The 22,296-nt window shown below is 37.6% G+C and overlaps 1 protein-coding gene across 4 annotated transcripts in view; it reads right to left on the bottom strand.

The window, feature by feature from the left end:
- LOC139474837 (zinc finger protein 91-like) overlaps nucleotides 1-22,296 on the bottom strand; it is a 57,720-nt gene that overhangs the window by 18,222 nt on the left and 17,202 nt on the right. The window contains exon 1 of one of the 4 annotated variants that reach the window (XM_071258012.1): nucleotides 13,188-13,239. The exons of 1 other annotated variant lie outside the window; for it this stretch is intronic. The gene's annotated coding sequence lies outside the window, so the exon portion shown is untranslated. Of the gene's footprint in view, nucleotides 1-8,431; nucleotides 8,520-11,984; nucleotides 12,147-13,187; nucleotides 13,240-22,296 lie in introns of those variants that run through there. 2 more of the 4 variants (XM_071258004.1, XM_071258022.1) reach the window with 2 other exon arrangements.

Here is a 22,296-nt window from a genome sequence, read left to right as displayed (position 1 = left end):
CAGGGAAAAAATAAACCCACGTACAACAGCTGTATTCACACGTGTGTCTATTCCACAATAAATGTTATCCAAATGGTACATTGCAAGTTAATTTAGCTACACCTGTCTACATGTTTCTCGCAATGAGAGCTCAAGAAAATATCTTCGATCTATAATTTAATTACAGCTGAAACCAGCTGGAAAAAAAGGAAAGCAAATTTCCTCCATTAGCACAGGAGAAACATGACCATGCGCTGGTATACAAAATGTTCCCAATCCATATCATGAATATTTAACACTACTGCTTTGTGCTTGTCATCAGAAAGTGTGAAAATCCACGGCAACTGCTGTTGTTAAAGGTCAAAACAGTAAACTCCAAAGTAGGGGTGAAAACTGGCCACAATCACTTGTTTAATGTACGTTTCATTCACTGTTATACTGAGTGAGTGAGTGAGTGAGTACAGGCCTCAAAGTTAAAATTTTTAACAAGTAGCCATACGGCTACAAGTAGTTTTTTCCAGGTAGCCAGTGGTAAAATCAAGAAGTCAAGCCAATATTGTAGGTAGCCAAAAGCATTTGAAATTGTCTTTTATCAAATAACTATTACATGTACAAGTCATAGCACTAGTCTTGGAATTGCATATCAGTGGAGACTGTACTTGAGTTTTGTTATTTGTGACTCGAACAATGATGCAATTTATGTTACTGGATAACATAGGTATATCCTTGCTTATCCAAAAATACTAATTGCCATAATAATTAATTAATCAATTGCATTGTTGACTTTAGGAGGAATGATTTGCGAGTGCAATTAGTAGCAGACATGTTTATTTTTGTGTCTACATATGTGTAGCAAGTAGTAGTCTGTCTTACAGACCCTGATACATATATATCAACTATAGCCCATGCAAGTCTATAATGTTTGGCAAGTCTAGATTACTGCAGTATCTGAAAATGAAGAGAATCACTGGGCTCCCTTTTTATTAGATTTTTATTAAGATAACTGAACAACTGTTTTTTTCTGTATGATATGTTCATTTCAGAGACTATATGTTAGTCAAAGCAAGTAGAAGTAAGTTGCCACAAGATATTTTTCAAGGTGGTCATTTGGCTACCTCTGAATTTTAGACAGTAGACAAATTGAAATTTCCGTCGCATTGGCGACCATTTTAGCCATAACTTGTGGCCTGGAGTATGGTTTAACACCCCTTCAGCATTATTCCAACAACATCACGGCAGGGAACACACCCACTGTTATAAAAAGTGTTAGGGAAAAATCCACTAACAGTATTGTGATGATGATAAGATCCCATCTGGAATATCCACATAAGAAGTGTTTGTAAACCATACTGCTTGTCTGTAGGGAAACTGTATATGTGTAGAGCTATTAACGTATTCAAGCATTATGCATTGTTACAGCATGCATAATGTATTTAGGCATGTATTGACAAAAACACTGCATCAATGACAAAACACAATTGACTACATATATAGTGTGAATGTAGTTATGAAAACAATTTCCTACACTATAGTCAATTAGTCATCGGCTCAATCAACTCAATTTTACATATTTCTGGAGTCATTAATTAGTGAGGGATTTATCTAAGGTCCTAAACCAAGTGCCCTTGGGCCCTTGGCAAGCAAATCATTATTTGGTTCCAAATTGGGACTTCTGGAAAGTTCTTACTTTTATAAATTTACCAATTTTAACATTCTATATTTACATGAATTGGGATAGTTTTCATTCCAATTTGGGAACTTTTACTGACATCTGCTCCAGGCTTGAGGACAAATATTGGTCTTTGAGCTGTTTTAGGTAAACCCATTAGCATGTAGGATGCTAAGAATTCTGTTCAATGACTAGCTTAATGCAGTAATCAGTAAATACTGAACTGAATTTAAGTGGCAATGCAGGTTTTACCAATTTACATAATATCTATATATCTACACATTTGTGAAAAAAGTTCGTAGTACAAAGCAAGAACAAAATGGTTTAGGCTACATCATTTCTCCTGATTTTCGCATCTCTCCATCATTGTTCATTCATGTTATTTTTAATTGTAGCATTTCATACCGTAAACATGATAATGTGAAAAGTCTTTAGAGCTTGTCTTCGGATTTAAGACCTGTACCCTATCCACACTGAATTCAATATTTTTAAGTAAACACTATCATAAGTGTTGTGCCTCTCTCCTCTGAATCGTTTCCAATGAAACCTTGTTGGTACCATTGACATGATGGACACAAATCACAGATGTGTACACAGATGTGTTTCTTTCGTAGGAATCAAGTGGTTAAAGCTAAAAGATATTTGATAGTGGGTTTGTTTTTGAAAACTTCTTTTTCCAATTACCTGTCAGTGATGCATTTAATTACCACCAAAGTCAAATGTCGATCTTGTACCAGGTTTATAGAGGAAACTGATCTGGTTGATATGATGAGGTGCTATTTTCAAGTTAGTTATACAAATGTACATACTTCAAAGATTGACTTAGTATGAAGCAAGGCTAATGTTAACCCCCTACAGCCTCAGCTGTACATCCTGATAATACTGTCAGTGGGAATAGAAACTTTCAGATGTAAATGAAGTCATTACAAAGATTAAGGGATTCAACTGTGATTTTAGACTTCTATATTCGCCATATTAAGCAGTATGCTCCAATAAGCACCCCCAACCAAACTTCTAGACCAGTCAGAAAGCAATTTACCGTATATCGCTGTGTATAAGGCGACCCCACGTATAAGACGACCCCCCTGTACACGCCTTAAAAATCAACCCAAAATCCTATACTCCGTGTATAAGACGACCTGTAATGAAACACATGACAAGTCTGACTGATATACCGGTAGAAGATTTAACGTGCTCTTGCCGACTGTAGCGTATTTCGCACACGGACATCACAAATTAGTTAGTTACTTTGGAGATTTAATGTGCGCTTTCCGACTGATGCGTATTTCGCACACATCACAAGTGCGCACACAAACCTTATATATGCAATAAAAATATGTTTATCTTGCGTTGTTTTTTTTCTACAATGATAGGTCGCGTGTGTAACTCCGGCACACGTCGCCATTTTGTGTTTACACGGTACGACACCAAATTGGTGCCCGTAAAATAAAATTCATTTATGAAGTAATAACATATAAGAGACAATGGTGAGTAATTTAATCGCCAATTAACTATGTTGTAACTAACTAGGCTTATGTTTGCTTCACATTCAGCGTGTTTATTCCACAATCACTTGTACACACCGTCTCCAACACTTGTTAATACAACTGTAAAAACAGCGGGAATTGATTTCAGCTTCACCGGTTATCACATGTTAGGTCACATGTGCAATATGCAAATGATTACCGGTACTTCCGGCTCTCTACTCACGGATGTTGATTGTTTTACCGCGTCAGCTGGTTTGACAATCTGCATCGAGGAGAGGGTCATTTCAACTTTATTTGAAGAAATTATTAAACTTTATTCAAGGAAAAGAGATACAAATCATGTTTATGTATGGAAATAGTTATTTGAACAGTTATTTAGGACGAAATGCGAAGTTTTATTGTCAAATGCTGGGCTGGCTATCGGACGCCAGTTGACATCGCCAGTGGAAAAAAATGTGAGATCTTCGACTCCGTGTATAAGACGACCCCCCTTCTTAGCCCCCTCATTTTAGGTACGAAAAACTCGCCTTATACACAGCGATATACGGTAAATCAGCGCCACCTCCTGAGATTGAACATTTACATGACCATTTGTATTTTCTTGTGTGTGACACAGTTGTTTTCAGAAAACAGCTACATGTAATGGCCTTATAGCCAATAATTAAACTGAAATAAAATATAAAATGTCAATGCCAGAAAATAACCAGTTTCGATTATCTATCAAAACAGATTCCATTAGCTGTTAAAGGTAAAATAGCAGTGAAAATTATATGTATGGATCACTGAAAATCAGTGATGACAGCAGGTGTTTCTGCACTTCCGCTCAAGCCTTCATTGTGTATGGTTTAATTAGCAAGTGCCCAGGGAACTTAATACAGTAAAACAGCCATTTTATTATTATTGACTGTGTGTGGAGCTTATAGGTACACGTAAGTGATTCATAATGGAAGTGAAATTACAAAGTCAGCACAACTGCAAGAGAGGACGAAAATACCCCTGACCATCCCCTTGGCAACAAACCACTTGCCTTAAGGAAAGAAATGAAATTAAGTAAGAGAAAGAAGTCAATTTAGCAAGAAGACCATTCTTAAAAAACTTTTATTAACACTTTATCTTTCTTGACAACGACAACATATGACATTGGAATAAACAAAACTATTAATCTATTCCATGTTTTGTCATAAGTCGACCAAGCAGTCATTCATACAATAAAAACAAAACTTCATATTCTCTATATTCTTTAGGATTATCTTTTTTACACCTGTTTACCATGTAGAAAACATAAAAATGTTGAAAAATATTTCAGAACTTAAAGCTATACTGTCCTTTTTTTTACTTCTTTGTTTATTGACAAACCACAAAATGAATTTGGAAACATCTGCAACTTAGGGTCATTGGAACCCATCCAATCTCACACGTTGAAACTAATACTCCTCAGTCTCCTGGAAGAGAAACAAGGTTTATTCACAAGAAGCAAGCTAAACATTTTTCTATCATGGCTCTACTGGTGTTAGCCCACACACTGGTGTATCCTATAAATCAAACAGACTATCTACCAAACAACTGCTCCTAGCCCTCACCAATAATCCCAGACAAGGAAAAGTGAGTAGAGGCAAAATGACCTTGAGATAGGTCATGACCTGAGCTGACCCGACACTGCCTGACCTGTCTGGCCATACCAGGACTGGCCAACAGGGTATCATTATAAATAGTCTGGAGAGTAGACAATACAGTCAGGCCAACATCGGAAGGCATGTAGCTGGTGGCTTGGATAGGCCGTGAGGTCATGCCCTCTAGGTCCAGCTGTAAGCATAATGCTACCACTGAGCTGTATGGAGGAAGGTACATGTAGGCCAGTGGTGCATGGGGGACCCTATCAATTATTCACTGTCCAGCTGTCTCACTGGGGAGAATATTGTCCCCGCTCTGATGAACACAGCTAGATATACAATCTACAGAATGAGGTCAAGTATATAATGAGTCAAGCAGGGCAAGTATTCCTGCCTGCAGCATGTGGTGGAAAGCGGTCAGGGAATAAAGAAGCGTGGCTGGGCAGGTGTGAGGAGCCAGTGTCCGGGACAGAGTGTCACGCCCCGAAACAAAAGCTGGTCACCGTGGTCTGCCCTGTGCTGCCATATCTTTGTCTTTTGAGGACTAAGGTTACCTAGCCCTAGGGAGACGCTGATGTTTATAGGATATTTTTTCGCACTTACAGGCGTCCTCCATTTCTTTGTTGGGCAATGATATTATTGACACTATTGTAGCTGGGGCTGTTCCCAGATCAAAATGTCACAAAGCCTCACTTACAAACATGGTGGTGTTTATACTAGGTCAAGTCAACATCGCATCCCCACTAATCTAATACATGGTGAAAACTGGGGCACTCAAGATTTGACTTTCATTTTCAAAGAAAAAACCCACTACATTTGTAATTCCTTAAAATCACAGGATCAATGATAATTTATTGAAACACCATTCCCACAATACATTGAAAAGTAGAATCTTCAAAATGGATTCAAATCAGTCTGCATCAAATCCCCAAATTTCAGGTTTTAACAAATATATTTCCCAGTAGCCAATAAGACAAGTGCTACAAAAAATCCTCATCCCACCAAAATTTGCTAAACAGTTACAAACATGTTTTCACACTCTTATTATCAAGGATAGAATTAAAGGGCACTCACAAAGGTGTGTAGGTGTAACCATTTTGATTTAAGTATTCCAACAAAGATTCTGATGGTAGTAATTTTACAATAAGCTTGACAAAAAGTAATTCAGAATTTCACACCATTCTTTTCATTGAGATTGACAATACCCCCATTCTGTGAATCATGCAGTGTATTTAGTAAGTTCATGTATTCATTTTCCACGTGCTTGTCGATTTCTAGTGTTTTTTTGTTTCTTATTTAACGCCCCACTCAGCAATATTCAAGCTTTATAACGGCAGTCTGTAAATAATCGATTCTGGACCAAACAATCCAGTGATTGACATCATGAGCATCGATCCATGAGATTCGATGAGATGCATCAACCAAGTCAGCGAGGCTGACCACCCGATCCCTTTAGTCGCCTCTTACTACAAGCATAGTCGCCTTTTATGGCAAGCATGGGTTGCTGATGACCTATTCTACCCCGGGTCAGATTATTTGTGCATGAGTGCACTGATCACGGACTTAAAATCATAATCATCTTCACAAATCATTTCTTTCAAAAGATTATTTCTATGTGTGTTCTTTAGGCTCTGGCAACTCATTCTAACCCTTCCTTTACAGTTTTAACAATACCATTCACACTCTTATACAAGATATTTCAACCCCACACATCACGTATCTATTTGTGATTTTATTCATTCCAAAAGCATGTCTGACCTCAATGGATTACCTGTGTGGATCAATGGTTACTGACATTTCCCTAGTGAACCAGCACTCAACCACTGCATGTGGCTTTAGCTAGCTCTTTCTGCACTCGTCTCATCAAAATACATTCTCTATTTCAAAAGATTATTTACAATAAAAATTAAACACATTTTACGTTATCAATGCATATACTACTTCAAAGAAGTTGAGGACTTTCATATTACCATAGTTAATCTGTCATAACATGACAGATTACTATCATAAAATGAAACTATCGGGCAGTAGTACTTAACATCTTTTGAGTACCATTGATTCTATACAGTAAGCATGGTCTCTATCTTTGAATATATACCACTCAAAAGAAGTTAAGGACCACCCGCTTCCTCACATTACGATAGTTAATCTGTAATGGCATGACAGATTAACTAACATAATACTGAAGAATCCTTAACTTCTTTTGAGCAGGGGTCAATTTAATTGCTGGCCTATCGGCCCATGGCCAGTTAAAATTGCAAAGGGCTTACTGAAACGTAAAGTTGATGGCCTGTCTGGTTAGTCAAAATTTCACCCCTTCTCCATGTATATTTAATATTTTTAATTGGATCATCTCGGTAGAATGACATCTGGCCGCCATTTAGTAATGTTGCATACAACAACTTCTTTATTTGCTCCTATAACGGCACGAAATGAGGCAAATGGAAGCCAAGATTTAATCTCAGAGTGCAGAAAAAAATGTTAAGGAGTGAGGAGTTCTAAAAGGCTACGTGACCTTAGGTTCGGCCCCTTTGCAGCCTCCGCCATTTAGTAGCAGGCCAGTCAGTTTGGAGAAGGGATCATAACTTTTCATAAACATTTCATGTCTTGACAATGTTATCTTAATCTGCCTGTGCACGTGTTGAGGGAGGACAATTCCCATCAGAACTGAATGTGTGCATAATATATGAGGTGCACATCCAAATGCATCCCTGCAGTCACTACATGCATGACATGCAGGTGATACAGGACTGCCACCTCTGACTGAGTTCATTGTACAGTGTGACTACAGATTCGAACAGAGACTCGGAGCAAGTAAATACATAACATCAACAATGCCAGAGAGTCTTGGTCATCCGCCGAAACAGATTCCACTGCCACTGGGCTCAAAAGGCAAAACAGAGATGAAAACTATATGAATGGATCACTGAAACCCAGTGATGACATCCGGTGTTCACGATAAGGGCAAGTGTGTCCTGGAAGAAGCACTCACCACCCCCACAATTCACAAAATATGCAATATATTCGCCATTTCTCGTACATAAGGGTTCTCAATTCTGTTAGTTGCATGTTCAAGATGAATTAATATCTTGTATCACTTATAAACACACAAACATGCTTCATTTTCAAGAAAACTTTCGGAAAAGAAAAGACCACTTGCCCTTTGAAAGGTCCAACGAACAACATCATTCCTAAATAAACCCATCCAATTCACAAAGCCTATCTCAGAAACATTGAAAAACACCTTACCTCAAAATAGGTGTTAAACCAACCTAACAATATAAATCCATAAACACTAACTCGATTAACTGTCAGAAAAAGCTGCTGTTTTTCCTTAATTATCATATCACTGTTAACTTCTGTTGTGTACCGCTTGAACAGCCTATCCACTGACATGACAGCACTACTTCAGAGATAAACCACTATACACCAAATGATAAATGGTTTCACAGTAACTGTCATACCAACATACCATTCTACTGCACATTACACCAAACAGTATCTGTCAATATCCACCGAGAGCTATCAAACACTGCGTGAATATATAACGTATACACCGCCTGTAACAAGGAACGACACTCACAGGCTGTATTCCATGTCTACTGACCCATGATGTTTCCCTCAGCACTCATTTTACAAATTTCATCCTAAAATCTCAAAAACAAACATTATCCACAAATTCTCACCTTAAACGATTTCAAAGCTTCATCTGTGTGGACAAACAAAGATGCTCAGTTGAGAGGGAGGCATAGTACATACGAACATGGATTGTAATGTGCCCTCATAACCTTCTCGGTCACAGCCTCAACATAAAAACCGGAATCTTTTTGTTTGTCAGCATGTTGCAAGCACGTAATAACAATGCATGATTGCTCTTGCATGGGCCCAGATTAAAACATCCATTTTGCTGTGGACGGCTGTACAGCTAAGCTGGGGCTGCCTTCAGAATCAGCTGAAAGCAACTAAGCTTGGTTGGATAGATTGAAATGCTTTTACCAAAAAAAAAAGAAAGGATTTAGCAAGTCACTTGCTGATTGGTTGCGAATGTTACATAAAACGTATTGTCGTTTTGAAGAATCATCCCTTATCTGTAAAGAGTGTTACAAAAAACAATGGTGACAGATGTGTTGAAAGAGCCACTGGAGATCACTGGACTTCACTTCAAGCAGCACTGTATTTCATAAGAACCAATTCTTCGGGAATGAATTAAACATGAGAAGACACTGGATGTGTAATGGAAAGGCGGTAACCCAAACACAACTTGTTGAAATTTTCATAAAGTCATTTGAAACCAATCTGGTACATCCATTTGACACTTTAAAAGAACATGATTGAATATCACAGCTATGATTCATATGGCATGTCATTAATCATATCATGTAAATCTATGTCTTCCTGGACCAATCAATGTTTGCGCATCCTGTTCAATTTTAAAAGTGGAAATCTGGATGCCATTTATAAAAGTCATACACTGAAATTTGGTGTGAGCGATTTTAAGCCCTGTTCAAATTAAAAAACAACAACCCAGAATCAGAAAAAAATACCAGTCATGTCAGCATCTTAAAGCAACCATAAGTTGGGGCAAATATGATTCCTCTTGGGAACGGTTAGATTCCTTAATTCATCACTGGACACAAATGGTTTCTTACAACTCATCAATCATCAAAAATACTTTGTGTATTTTCTTGAGTGAGTAACACAGTGTTCCAACTCACAGAGTGTCAGCTTCATGTGGGAGGGAAGCTTGGAGTAATGTTGAAGTATGGGAGTTATGATCGCCTTAGCGATCATTTTTTGGAACAAGGCTCTAGGCCCTGGGCCCCATTCCACAAAGCCATCTTGGCGCTAAGGTGATCATAACTATCATACTTTAACACTGGCCAACGATAATCGTTTCACTAAGATCGCTTGTTAAAAACCTGAAAACTTCATGGCTTGGCCTACAAAATTTTGCCCAAACTGGGATTCAAACTGACAACAAACAAGCCCAACAATCTCAAAGGAACCAACTCTATTGTGACGTTTCTCAAACACTGCGAGAGGTTGTGAATATCAATGCAAATTCAAACATACAAAACTGATATTGCCATCGTACAAGGCCGTAACTGTGAAGGTTCCACCATGATGCTATTGGGATATTGCGTCGTATCATTACCATTACTGTGTATTATCTCTAGTACAATGTACAATGTGTCTATTTTGTGTTCTATGCCTGGACCATAGTGGGAGGACAAGAACATTAAATTTATCTTAATTAATTTTAAAAAAATCTTTATGAAGCTGCAAGAGTCAAACCATAGACATGATTAATATGTGCATACTTGTCATACACAACACTAAACAATTATGAAACTACCTTAAGCTGTCTTATACACAGCAATTTCATGGTCTAAACCTATTACAAAAATTTAGATCTCAACGAAGACTTTTTTAATTAAATGTTTGACTGTAGCTTGCCATGCGGAGATGCCAATCAAGTTTTTATCAGTAGATGAACAGTGTACCACGTTTGCCTAGCATGTTAACCCAGCCACAGCTGTGGGACTTGATGAATGTGCCGCAAAGGCACATCACTCCTCGGAACTAAAAAAATGTTTAATCTTCCCATCCACAGATGTGCTAACAAGCTAAGAAACCAGCTCTCAAGTTGACAAAGACCCTATATTAAATTAAACAGAGTTTCACACCTTACATTTCTTTCTCTAGTAACAAAACACTTTTCATGTCTACTGAACGATTGATTTTGTCCAAGAGTAAAGTCTATCACAAAGTACCGTAGTAACAAATCGTAAGAAAAGGGTCCACAACTATCAAAGTTCAGTCAAAGCTTGGGAGAAGCCTACTGTTGCAAACAACATACAGTAAAAGGTTTTGCGAACTTGTGTATGATATTGATAGTTGTATGGAAACAATACAAAATCAATAGAGCCCACGGCAGTTGCAGCATATGCTGCTAAGACCACTTCCATGTTCTCTCGTCAGCATGGAGCCATGACACATTATGAATGACTGGTCAATATGTGCGCTCTGAAAGTCCTACTTTCTCATTGGACTTCGCTTGACAGCAAGACACAAAATGAAACCATTTTCTCTGCTTTTCTGCAGATTAATAAACGATTTTTTCCCCACCCTTAGCAAGCCTGTCATATTACAAGCAAAATTCACTGAAGAGATTTTCTGCGACACTGATCATATTTACACGCCAGATACAGTTTTAGCGATTCTGTCATATTACACGCAAAATTTACAGAAGAGTTTTTCTGTGGCACTGATCATGATATTTAGACCACTGATAGTTTTAGCGATTTTGTCATATTACCATGATTACACATAAACTTCAAGAGATTTTCCCTGACACTGATAATGATATTTAGTAGGCCTTGGACGATACACCAACTGTGATATCCAATACATATTATGATACATTGCTCCTGATCCGATACATCACGATACTTGCATGTGCACTTATCTATGGTTTGAAAGCCATCTTTTTCATAGACAGGATGGCCAAATACCTGGCACACTGACGATTTACAGATGGCAGTGTCAAGAATTGTGAAATGAATGAAAATATGTACATTTTCACTACTAATTAGTGCTTGTTGTAGCAGTTATTAAAGCATCTGGGTATCGTCCCACTACTAATATTTAGAGGCCTGTTTTAGCGATTCTGTCATATTACACGTAAAATTGAGAAGAGATTTTCTGTGAAACAAATCATAATCTAGATGCCAGATACAGGAAAACTGGTCTGTAATTTTATTTATGCCAACCTGACTTTCATTATGAGGAAAGATATGACTGGGTAATGAGGGAATTTGAACTGAATAAAGTTTGCCATCCTGTGAATAACAACACATTTGCTTGAAATATCCTATTACCATAAAGTAAAAAGTAGAAAATTCTGTGAATATAAAAAACCACCTTTGATGCCAAAAATGGACAGTATCATCTTTCAAAGTGTTTGTTATAAGCAGTTGGATCAGCCATTCATCTCATTTACTATCTCCTCTTCGTGACAATACAACCAGTACAACAGCACACACAATTACCACATATCTACAGATTTACACCTCAGTCATGAAACACTACAAAACTTCAAAATACAACGTTCAAATGAAAAACATTAAACCAACAACCTATCAAATACATTCATGAAGCATTGACCTTTACAGGTAAGACGTTATGTAAATGTGTGTTGAACAAATACGTCATGATGAGTGAGATAAGACTATCTACCTTGTCAATGGGCCACTGTAACTAACTGTCGTCAGAGAACCATTCTACCCACACATGCCCAGGCTGTCCGGCCTCCTTCCTACATTCGACCTCCTTCCTATATTCACCCCGTAACCGAGATATTCCTGATTGTTCATAGATCACCACTGTATCACCGGTCACATGACATGCCCAAGCTGTTCAACATGTTGGTGTTCCGGTGCTATCTGTTTGAGTCAATAAACCTGCAGTCAATGTATTCTTCCTCGCATGACAACGCAACATGCAGCATTATTGATATTTTACCCGTTGCCTCGCAGTTCAGTGGCCTCACTGCGGCTGGAAATCTCAACAAATGATGGAAATATTAATCTTTAGGATAGACGTTTAATTTGTTCTCGTTTCTAAACAAAGAGGATATGATATTCTGTTTAACGTCATTCACTCAAACTTGAACAACCGCTTTCTGACAAGGTCATAGCCGGATATTGATATATATTCTATTTCCAATACGGATTAGGATATCGTGTATTGAAATTGTTTAATACAAGATAAAAATTGTCAATGTGTGTATCAGTCTGCGGCATGTTCATTTCAACAAGTTTGCAAAGACTGCACACACAACATCTACTGCCCGGCTAGGGTAATGTGAGAATTACAAATAATCACTCACACAGTGACATTTTATATTCAGCGCACGTTGAATATGCAGGTACGTTTTATTATGTCAATAATTCACCTGGCTATTGATAAACATGGCCGTGAAAGTAGGTCATCATGTATGAAGCATGATCAGGTTAGCTTGGCGTGACATGCCTATTGCCTTCATCTACCGACAGGGCCAGTTGTGTGTCAATGAAAGAGATATAAGACTGTACATGTCGCTGAGGACAACACTGGAAACATCTGAATACAGCCGATATAAGTCTTTTTTTAAACTTAAGTCATTAAATCATTCTTGTGATATTCTTACTGTTCATAAAAATATAACATAAATTAATTTTTTCCCCTCAGATGAAATGAAAAGAAAAAATTATCCCAACACAAAACATTTCCCCATACTGTTTTGCATCAGTGGACACCGATGAAATAAAACTGATTTTCTACATCTGTAGATAAAAGGGAACTATATTCAAGAACTAATAACATATTTAAATGTTTTTAGTTTACTGGTAATTAATTAAACTGAAATAAGTCCTCAGTGAATAGGTCATAATATCCTACCATTTGTGCACTCTCTATTCCACACATTCCATTGAGAGCATACAGGTGACACAGCTCCGAAGCGCTTGAATGATGCTTCAACAATAACCTGGAACTCCTCCTCCCCGTCACGTGTGCCGACTCTGCATGGCCATCCCAACAGCGTAAACTCAGTATAAACGTCACAAAAGCTGGAACGCATCAAATCTCACAAAACCTTCTCTCTGTCTGTATGCAACAAACACCTCTTGTTCACATGTTCTCGGTCAACTTGCTCATTATCAATCATTAGCATTCACACTGTCGGTCGATATTCCATTTTGTAAACAATACCCTTTTCCAAAACTACCAAGCCCATTATGCATTATTTGAAATCGATATGAGTTAGATGTCAGTGGCTTGGTGTTGTACCTAAAAGGCTGAACGATATGCTAGAATGGACAATAAGGCTACAGCATTTGATTCTCATTTTCAAGCTCTGGCTTAATTTCTGGAACAAGCATTGTCAACACGATTCCACATTTGCTACAGCTAGTGTTTATTTTGGTTAACGAGATAACTGGCTTGAAATACACCGCATTTTGTAAAGAAAAACAAATCCAGGTCAATACGAAAACCGCTCATCTGTGAAACTGTATATTTCGAAGCAGGAGGTCAGACATGAATAGTTTTAAAATGTATCTTCAGTGAATTAATAATTCATGTTTTTCATGTTATTTTCCTTACAGCAAACACACCTTAGGTTTCCACCTAATATGGTCACGACACAACGGTAATTGTGTGACGCTGCAAGACGCTGAGCACACATGAAGCGGCTGTCATGTGCATTCATGAATGTGCCTGACGTAGGCCAGCAATGGTACCTGGATCCCTACATTTCAGTCTGTTAGTCCAATTGGTTTTCCCCAGTGCATAGTGTAGAGAAGATTAAACATTAGTATGAAATGTTGAAACAGAGAGGGTATTTGTTTTTTCTACCTCAATGTGTGCCATGACATGCATAATTCATTGTGTTCAATACAAGTTTCTACATGACTGCTTTACAACAGCTGTTACAGCAACATAGGGGATGGATTTTTTAATGAGTTCGCACTGTATTGAATACATACCTAATGCATTTCCCACAATCATTACCTGATAAAACGAATATCTGATAACGAATGGGGGCATGGACTACAGATAACATACATGTGTGCCAGCTTCAGTCCATCTGTCGTCCATCCTTGTCAGTATTGCCTACCCTGTCCTACACAGGTCACAGACAAGGAACATTCTGGTGAAATCCACAATTATCGTTGATAAAACCAAGGACCACAATCAGGTTAAATTTAGGATTAAAACCCAAAATAATTTCATACGACAATTGAATAAAAACTGAATAAGCCTGCTTTCTAACAATGACTGCCAAGCCTTAAGGCTTCTACATTAGGCAAATATCACATGTTTCTGGTGATAGTGAAAACGTGGATCAGCAATTAGATGAATTATGATCATAACAGTTAGCCTCTCCGTCCTTTAGTGCATGCTCCTGTTTATCCTTCCACCCTTCAAATCACCCATGGTTTGTCTTTCCATCTGTGACCATCCATATTTACCCACAAAAGTGAGTGAAATGTCTGTGTTCTCGTGTATCTAACCCTTCATCCACCAGTTCATTTGCCCGACTTCTTGTCTCTTCAAATTGTCTGTGGCATCGGTCTGTCCAGCCCCCAGTCCACGTGACTGGCCGGCCGTCCATGTGTGAGGGTGTCCACCTTACCGTGTACCTACCATGCCTACAGTCAGTGTTACTTGACACAAGGATGAAGACATTCCACATATCAACACACATGTCCAGGTCAAAAGGTGTACTGTCTACCTCATATGGTTCCCAACTAACATATGTTTGTTTCTTGTTCAACACCCCACTCAACAATATTCCAGCGGTATGTAAACAATTGAGTCAGGACCAGACAATCTCGTGTTTGATGTCATGAGCATCGATCTCGCCATTGGAACATGATACGTGCATCAACCAAGTCAGAGAGCCAGACCACCCGATCTTACAACAAGCATGGGTTGTTAAAGATCAATTCTAACCCGGATCTTCACGGGTTACATAAAAAAATAGGGAAGATCTACAACGTAAGAATGTACCATTGAAATATACAACAATGCAATATTCTGACATAATTTCATATGAATTGTATCAAAACAGTTTCATTTCTGTTTCCACTCATAGACCTACAGGATCTCTAAAAGACCAAATTTGGAACATGCCTCCAGCAACTGAAATCACAAAACATCAGAACGATATATTCTGATGTGAAATACTTCAACCACTGGCACCCAATCGCCAATATATCGGTCATGCTGGTGATGAGTGGTCAGGTGATTAGTATTCTGTTAATCACTGACCTTATTTCTGTGCAAGGCGGGCAACTGACCTGATTTCCACAGACAGATCAGTTCAAAGACAGCATCCCGGAGGGAGACAAATCAATAGCACAAATTGATATACAAACTGACCACTGGCGCATGTAGCGGTTGCCACAGCAACGGCCAGGTTGGACGTCTGACCCAACTGAGTACGCAGACTGACCAATGTCGGTCACTGTTCGCACCATGCAATGATCAGCAAATTTTCATGCCAAATGTTTCACAAAAACTAGGTCCATCTCATCCGTTTTCAATATTTGTTAAACACGAAACAACTTGTTGAATCGATTACTAGTACCTAAAGGATTAATCAATTACTGTGATCCAAATGCAACATCATGGTGATCATAATAACTATACTGTAGTGCCAGTACTCCTATTTCCACAAGGGGTGGCCGGGTAGCCTAGTGGTTAAAGCGTTCGCTCGTCACACGAACACCCAGGTTTCGATTCCCGACATGGGTACAATGTGTGAAGCCCATTTCTGGTGTCCCCCGCCGTGATATTGCTGGAATATTGCTAAAAGCGGCGTAAAAGCAAACTCACTCACTCACTATTTTCCCCATCGTCATATTTCACCTTGAATCAGGTCATAGATATCCTGCTGCGTCCAACCAGTATGCCATCCAGTGTACCAACAAGTCTGACAACCAATACACAAACTGATACGTCAACCGATAGCTCAACCGACATTTCAACCGATGACAGGATACTAGCACAAGAAACCTGAACTAGTAAACTCATGGTCATTAATTGGGCTCTCTTCAACACAAAGATTATGTCTGGAACAACAGGTCTCCCTACAACACAATACACAACATTGTCTTAGGTATAACATACCTCCCTACAACACAACAAACAACACTGTCTTTGGTTCCACCAAACCATGCGTGTTGGTGCAAGAGAATCAAAGCAGATCGAACATTCATGTATGATGACAAAAACAGATCTTAGAAGTCAAACAGCCATCTTGCTTGTCTCATTCTGTCCTGTTAGAGAATCTACCACTTTCAAGTGTTAAGTAACTAATGTAAGGATTCGTAAAAAGGGTCTTCCAACTGCAGTTTTTAAATGACCTCTGTCCCACTGCGTAACCATAAACAAGAATTGGGGGCACAAGGGAGCCTTTCTATCACCTTGCTTTTAACCATCTGGATCAGCATCATTCATGATATTTGAAAGTATGACCAAGCACCTGTTTATCTTGCCGTGACAGTGCTTCCACCACCACCTTACCTCCTCCATCATTATCGGACACAGGTCACGGTTCATTTCCTCCTCGCAGATTTCTATCCAGAATAGAGCCCTGACTGAATATTTATATTGAGATTAATACTGAATGCTTTCTTTCAACATTGTGATGTCAGAAGAATAAAACCCTCAACTCCTCAAACATGGAAACATCCATGCTTTTCTCATCGGCTTCATAAAGAACTGAAACTAAATTTTCATTTTCTTATTTACTAAACTGAACTGACTTTTCTCAAAGACAGGCAAATTGTTTTTGACTGAAAGTTTTTAAGAAATTTGAAGAAGTATTGAAAATTTGGACTTTGATATGAAAAATATCTGCAAAATATGCATGAAGGCATATAAAAGATAAATAACAGTCACAAAACGCGAAAGGATCTATTAAACCCTGAACTCATAATGTTCACTCTCCATACAGTTTGACATCAAATAATATAAAAAGAGTCCAAATAAATACAAAGTTGTGTTTCCAATTACACTCAATTTCAAATAAACTGGGTTTTATGTGATGCACAAATGTGTGTTCAGTACACACTAATGTAGAGAATTGACACAGAAAAATAATGCCGAGGGATACACAATAATACATAATGTAGCTACAGTATATCGACCAACAATGGTCATCTGTCATGACATCCATTAGTCATGACCACTGTCCACCTGATCATTGATTAATTTCCGACTCTAAAATTATTATCAAAACATGCAGTATACTACATCATTTCATGACTTCACAGGACACTCCTACTGCCTGCAGGGACCCTTACAAGTAATTATTGGGGGTCACCTGGACCCCTACTTCTGTAAGTCATGGTAAAACCCTGAAATAGGGTAGGAATGAAAGATCATTTTGGATCACATCTTATATATGCTAAAATAACAACGCTTGAGTAAATTCCATTTAAAAACAAATGAACTTTACCAAAAAAAAATATTTCATTAATATCAAAAACAAAAACTTCATCAAATCAAAATAAAAAGGTACAGAGAGCATTGTGGCAGGAAGTGGCCAACAGAAAGTGACAGGTCTCAAAGCAATATGGTCAAAAATGATTTTATCAGCACACAAGTGAAAACTAAAACTTCTCCGTGAGTTATAAGCAAGGGAACAACCTTCAATCAATGTAATTCCCAGTGTGACAGCCAGAAAACAGATGAAATGCTCAATCAAACAAACACCCAAACTTATGCAACCTTCATCTGAAGTCAAACAACTCACGGGAATTCAGTGTAAATCGAGACACGCTGCTTTTTTTATAAAAAGCGAGGAGTAGAGTGTACTTTACCAACTGCAAATCAACTACATAGAAATCAATGTTTGCTCCAATCATAATTGCTTCATTACCGCAATGCTTCATCTCGGTCAATACATGCAGCAATGCTGTCAGGAGGCAGGAGAAAAGAATTGCCAACTAGCCCGGAGAATTGAACGAAGGGCCATTTTTGTTAATCATTTATCTTAGTGAAATTTCACTTTGACTGACTCTAATCATTCCCGGAACGGAATTTTAAGTGTCACCTTAAGGGCATTGAATGCAACAAGTTTACGAAGTCACAGAAGAAACAGAGAAAGTAATAAACTGCTTGCCTTCATTCCAAAATGATTTTTTAAACTACAATTTCAGGATTTCATCATTTTAGACACTGTAAATTTGAAACTGGAACATTAATTGAATGAGTAGCTGATTTTTTCCCTTATAATCCTGAACAAATTTAGACAAGTGACATCTGCTGTTTACTGGATGAAGGCTGAGAAACATTTCCTGAAATGACTACCATTTACTTCCAACAATAATAATATACAAACCCATCATATTTTTAGAAGCAACATCACCCTAAATCATAAGAAAAAGAAAGAACAGGATTTGAATTATCAGAACTGTCACAGATTCATTAGTCAACAAACTTAAAAAAAACAATTCCAGCAGCATTAGAGAAAAGCCCGCCCAACCTGTCACAGAGCCAAATCAAGATGTGATTTGGTTGAAAACAAGCTTATTTTCCAAATGCAACATAAAATGTAGCTTCTTTTCAGTCAACATGTACCGTATTTTCTTGAGTATAGTGCGCACTTTTTTTCATAGAAATTCATTCTTACATTATTAATCTGATATAGAGTTAGTTTTTATGTAATTACATCTTAACCCATTATCATGTTCTTGCTTTCTGACTCTTGACATATAAGCCTAGAAAATCTGAGAAAGAAAACAAATAACCTTATTCTTTAGAAAACAATGAAAATAAATTGAGAAGTGTTCTATAATGATACCTCGGGAAGATTTTATGCCTGCGATACCAACTCTATTCATATGACTGTTTTTTTGCAGAACGTGAAGCTAAAATCCCTTTGACATGCCTAAGATGCTATCATAGTAATGTTATCATAAAGACATTGAGTCACTACAGTTTGAAATTACCTCCTGAAATATGTTAACATCGATTTCAAACATATCAGAAGAAAAATACACAAATCATGTAACAAATCTTACTAATTACTCAACAAAAGAAATAGATCAATAAACTCACCAACGGTCTTGAAGTTGTCCTAATCACACAAAAACTGGACACAAGACTGAAGCGAAGTGGGGACTTCCTCCAACCAAAGATATCCAACGTGACGCCAATATGACAACACGACCAGAAAGCCAGAACCTTCCAATGACAATGATTCCATATACAATCATCAATGCCAATAATCCTATATTTGACACCACCCCAAAACTATCCGAAAATTACACATACCCACGATAGGTTACTCCAGAACCAATTTTTATTTCAACACGAGCTCAAGTCCACACGTCAAATTACAGAGCAGGCCTATTTATCCAATAGCGTTGTTCGTTGAGGACACCCTGCAACACCCTAAGACCCGGGTGAGAACTAGAAGGTTTAAGGAGTTCGAGGGCTGATAATACCCTGACCAAGGGGACTTATACCCACCTGTCGGAGCCAAAACAATTTGAAAATTGATACCTCTTTCGATGCGTAAATCATACGACATCAATGAATAAAGAGTTGTTTTCGCATGACATCTGACCTGTGGCTTTGTCCACCACTCACCCTACTATCTTCTAAGAGATGACCACTTAACCTCTTTTTCCTCCAAACCAATAAAAAGTTGTCAAAACACCTTTATGAAAATTTCAAACTGAATATGGAATTTTGGAAATCCATCAACCATGGAAACCACATTCCCTTTGTCCATTGATATAGAGAATCTCACCCAAGTGTCTTTTGATATCAAATATATCAACACAAGTTGATAAAAGTGTTGATATATTTAATATCAAAAGACATGGAGCTGAGATTTTAATTATCATCCAACATAATTCTTCCAACTTTTTCAGTTTCTGGACAGTAATAAGCAGTGTCTTAGTGTAAAAAGTACTGCTGACAGCTTTAGTAGCGAGCCATTAGTGATGTCATTTGATTGTGACGTCATGGTAACCAATGACTTCACAATGGCCTGCAAAGCATTGTGATGCAATTTTATTGCAGAGATATCTACAATGTAGATATTGCTCCTGTGGGAGCAAATTTTGGATGACAAACAGAGCTCCAGATAAGCTGCGTATCTGCGTGAAATACGCATCAGAAATGCAGAAATACGCAGTAAAATATAATCCAAGCGTATCAAATACGCAACGAACATTACAGATACGCTACAAAAATAAAACTTGTGCGTATCATCAAAATATTGTGAAGTAACCCTGCGTATTCGATTAGCAAATCAGCAACTTATTTTGAATTATAAACGGGCATTCCGTCAACCTTGCCAAACTCCATGATGACAGTTACATCATGATCATTTGCCATCACACTTTCTTGTGGAAGTATCGTGGTATTTTTGAGCCCTATAAAGCTCTCGAACCCACACGACACCAGTTTGCAGGGACTAGATGAACAGTGTTTTTAAATATTTAACTTAAATACCCACATCTGTAAAAACTAGTGGGTAACAGAAATTTGAATACGCAGATTGAATTACTGATACCCAATGATTTTAAAATGCATGGGTAAAATACCCACAACACCAAAAGCTTATCTGGAGCTCTGACAAATCAGCTTGTACACCAACATGTGCAAATGAGAAGGGAACTCAGCAGAACATATTTCTACAGATGATGTAATAAGGCCCCTTCCTTCCCATTTCCTCTAAATCACTACATTTGGTCCAGAGCTTATTTCTTCTGATAATTCTAATGCTAGAATGCTAGAATCACTCTGAATTAGCCATAAATTGTTCTGAATCAATATTATCAAGGTACAGATACACTTTATCAATCTGCCATTTCAGGAAAATTAAACATTTAAAATTCAGCCACGGCTCTTCTTGAAAAAAATGGTAGAAAAAAAGGTAATCAAAATATCTGAGTGCAATAAACACTATGAAAAAAAATCCAGTTTCAATTTATCTTTCAACAATAACATTTTTAAAAATGACTCAATCCAATTTAGAAGCAGGCCTGCCTTGTTTCACAAACATCTATTCAAAAACATGTTTCGATAGAATTGACAAACAAATCAATAATGTCTGGAGAATTTGTGAACTTGGAGAAAAAAATTAGCGAAGATTTATTACAAGGAAAAAATACATTTATGAATATTTCAAAGTCGACAGACTCCAATTCTCTCCAAATGCCTTTCCCATTGCTTTGATCAACAGTGTTCTAAAGCACATCTAAAACCTCAAACAAGATTGATTCAATAATTTTGGTACTAAATGTGTAATCTATCAAAAAAAACATTAATGGATCAATATTTTTATCATAATCTACGATGATGAATGCCAGGGGCTCCATGCCAGTTGAAGCCACAGGCAAAAAAAATATGATCTCTAGAAACTTTGAAACCATGTGTGACATTTGTTTTTCCTTTTTTATTGCCAGTCTCTGGGCAGTTTCAACTACCAAGATAGCGACATAGTACTTCTGTCTCATCTTCAAAGATCTTGTTTTATGTCACCCTGTTTAAAAATATTTCTTGTGTTACAAGTGTTAAACATATCATATTCCTTTGGTAATAGTAAGCCAGAGAAAATAACACATGAGAGCTATAAAGAATAAAAAAACATCATATATGATGTATAGATACAAAAGAAATGAACTTTCGATTGGATGTTGAAAAACAGCAAATTTTTAAGCCAATGTAGTCTACAGAGATTCTGAGGCCATTATATGAATATTATTTTTCATCATCAAACAAAAACTGCAGGGTGACTGGTGTATACATCAAAATACTGATCTGCTGCTTACGAGTTAACAAAGGATTCCACATAGGGAAAATACTCAGAAACCACATAAAGGTTGCACGGAGGCAATGATTGGAAATAACGCTGGGATAAAAACTGTGCTGTAAAAACGCTCACGTCAATGACAGTAGAAATGGCATTCTATCAACTGTTTTTTTAATGCTTGGTTGAAATATATCTAAAAATAAAACAAATGGTTACCATGGTTAT

Source organism: Haliotis cracherodii, unplaced genomic scaffold (genome assembly GCF_022045235.1).
Source record: "Haliotis cracherodii isolate W230 unplaced genomic scaffold, xgHalCrac1.p SCAF_1, whole genome shotgun sequence".
Classification (NCBI taxonomy): Eukaryota; Metazoa; Mollusca; class Gastropoda; order Lepetellida; family Haliotidae; genus Haliotis; species Haliotis cracherodii.
The sequence above is the reverse complement of the archived record's forward strand: the minus strand, read 5'-3'. Positions and strand labels throughout refer to the sequence as shown.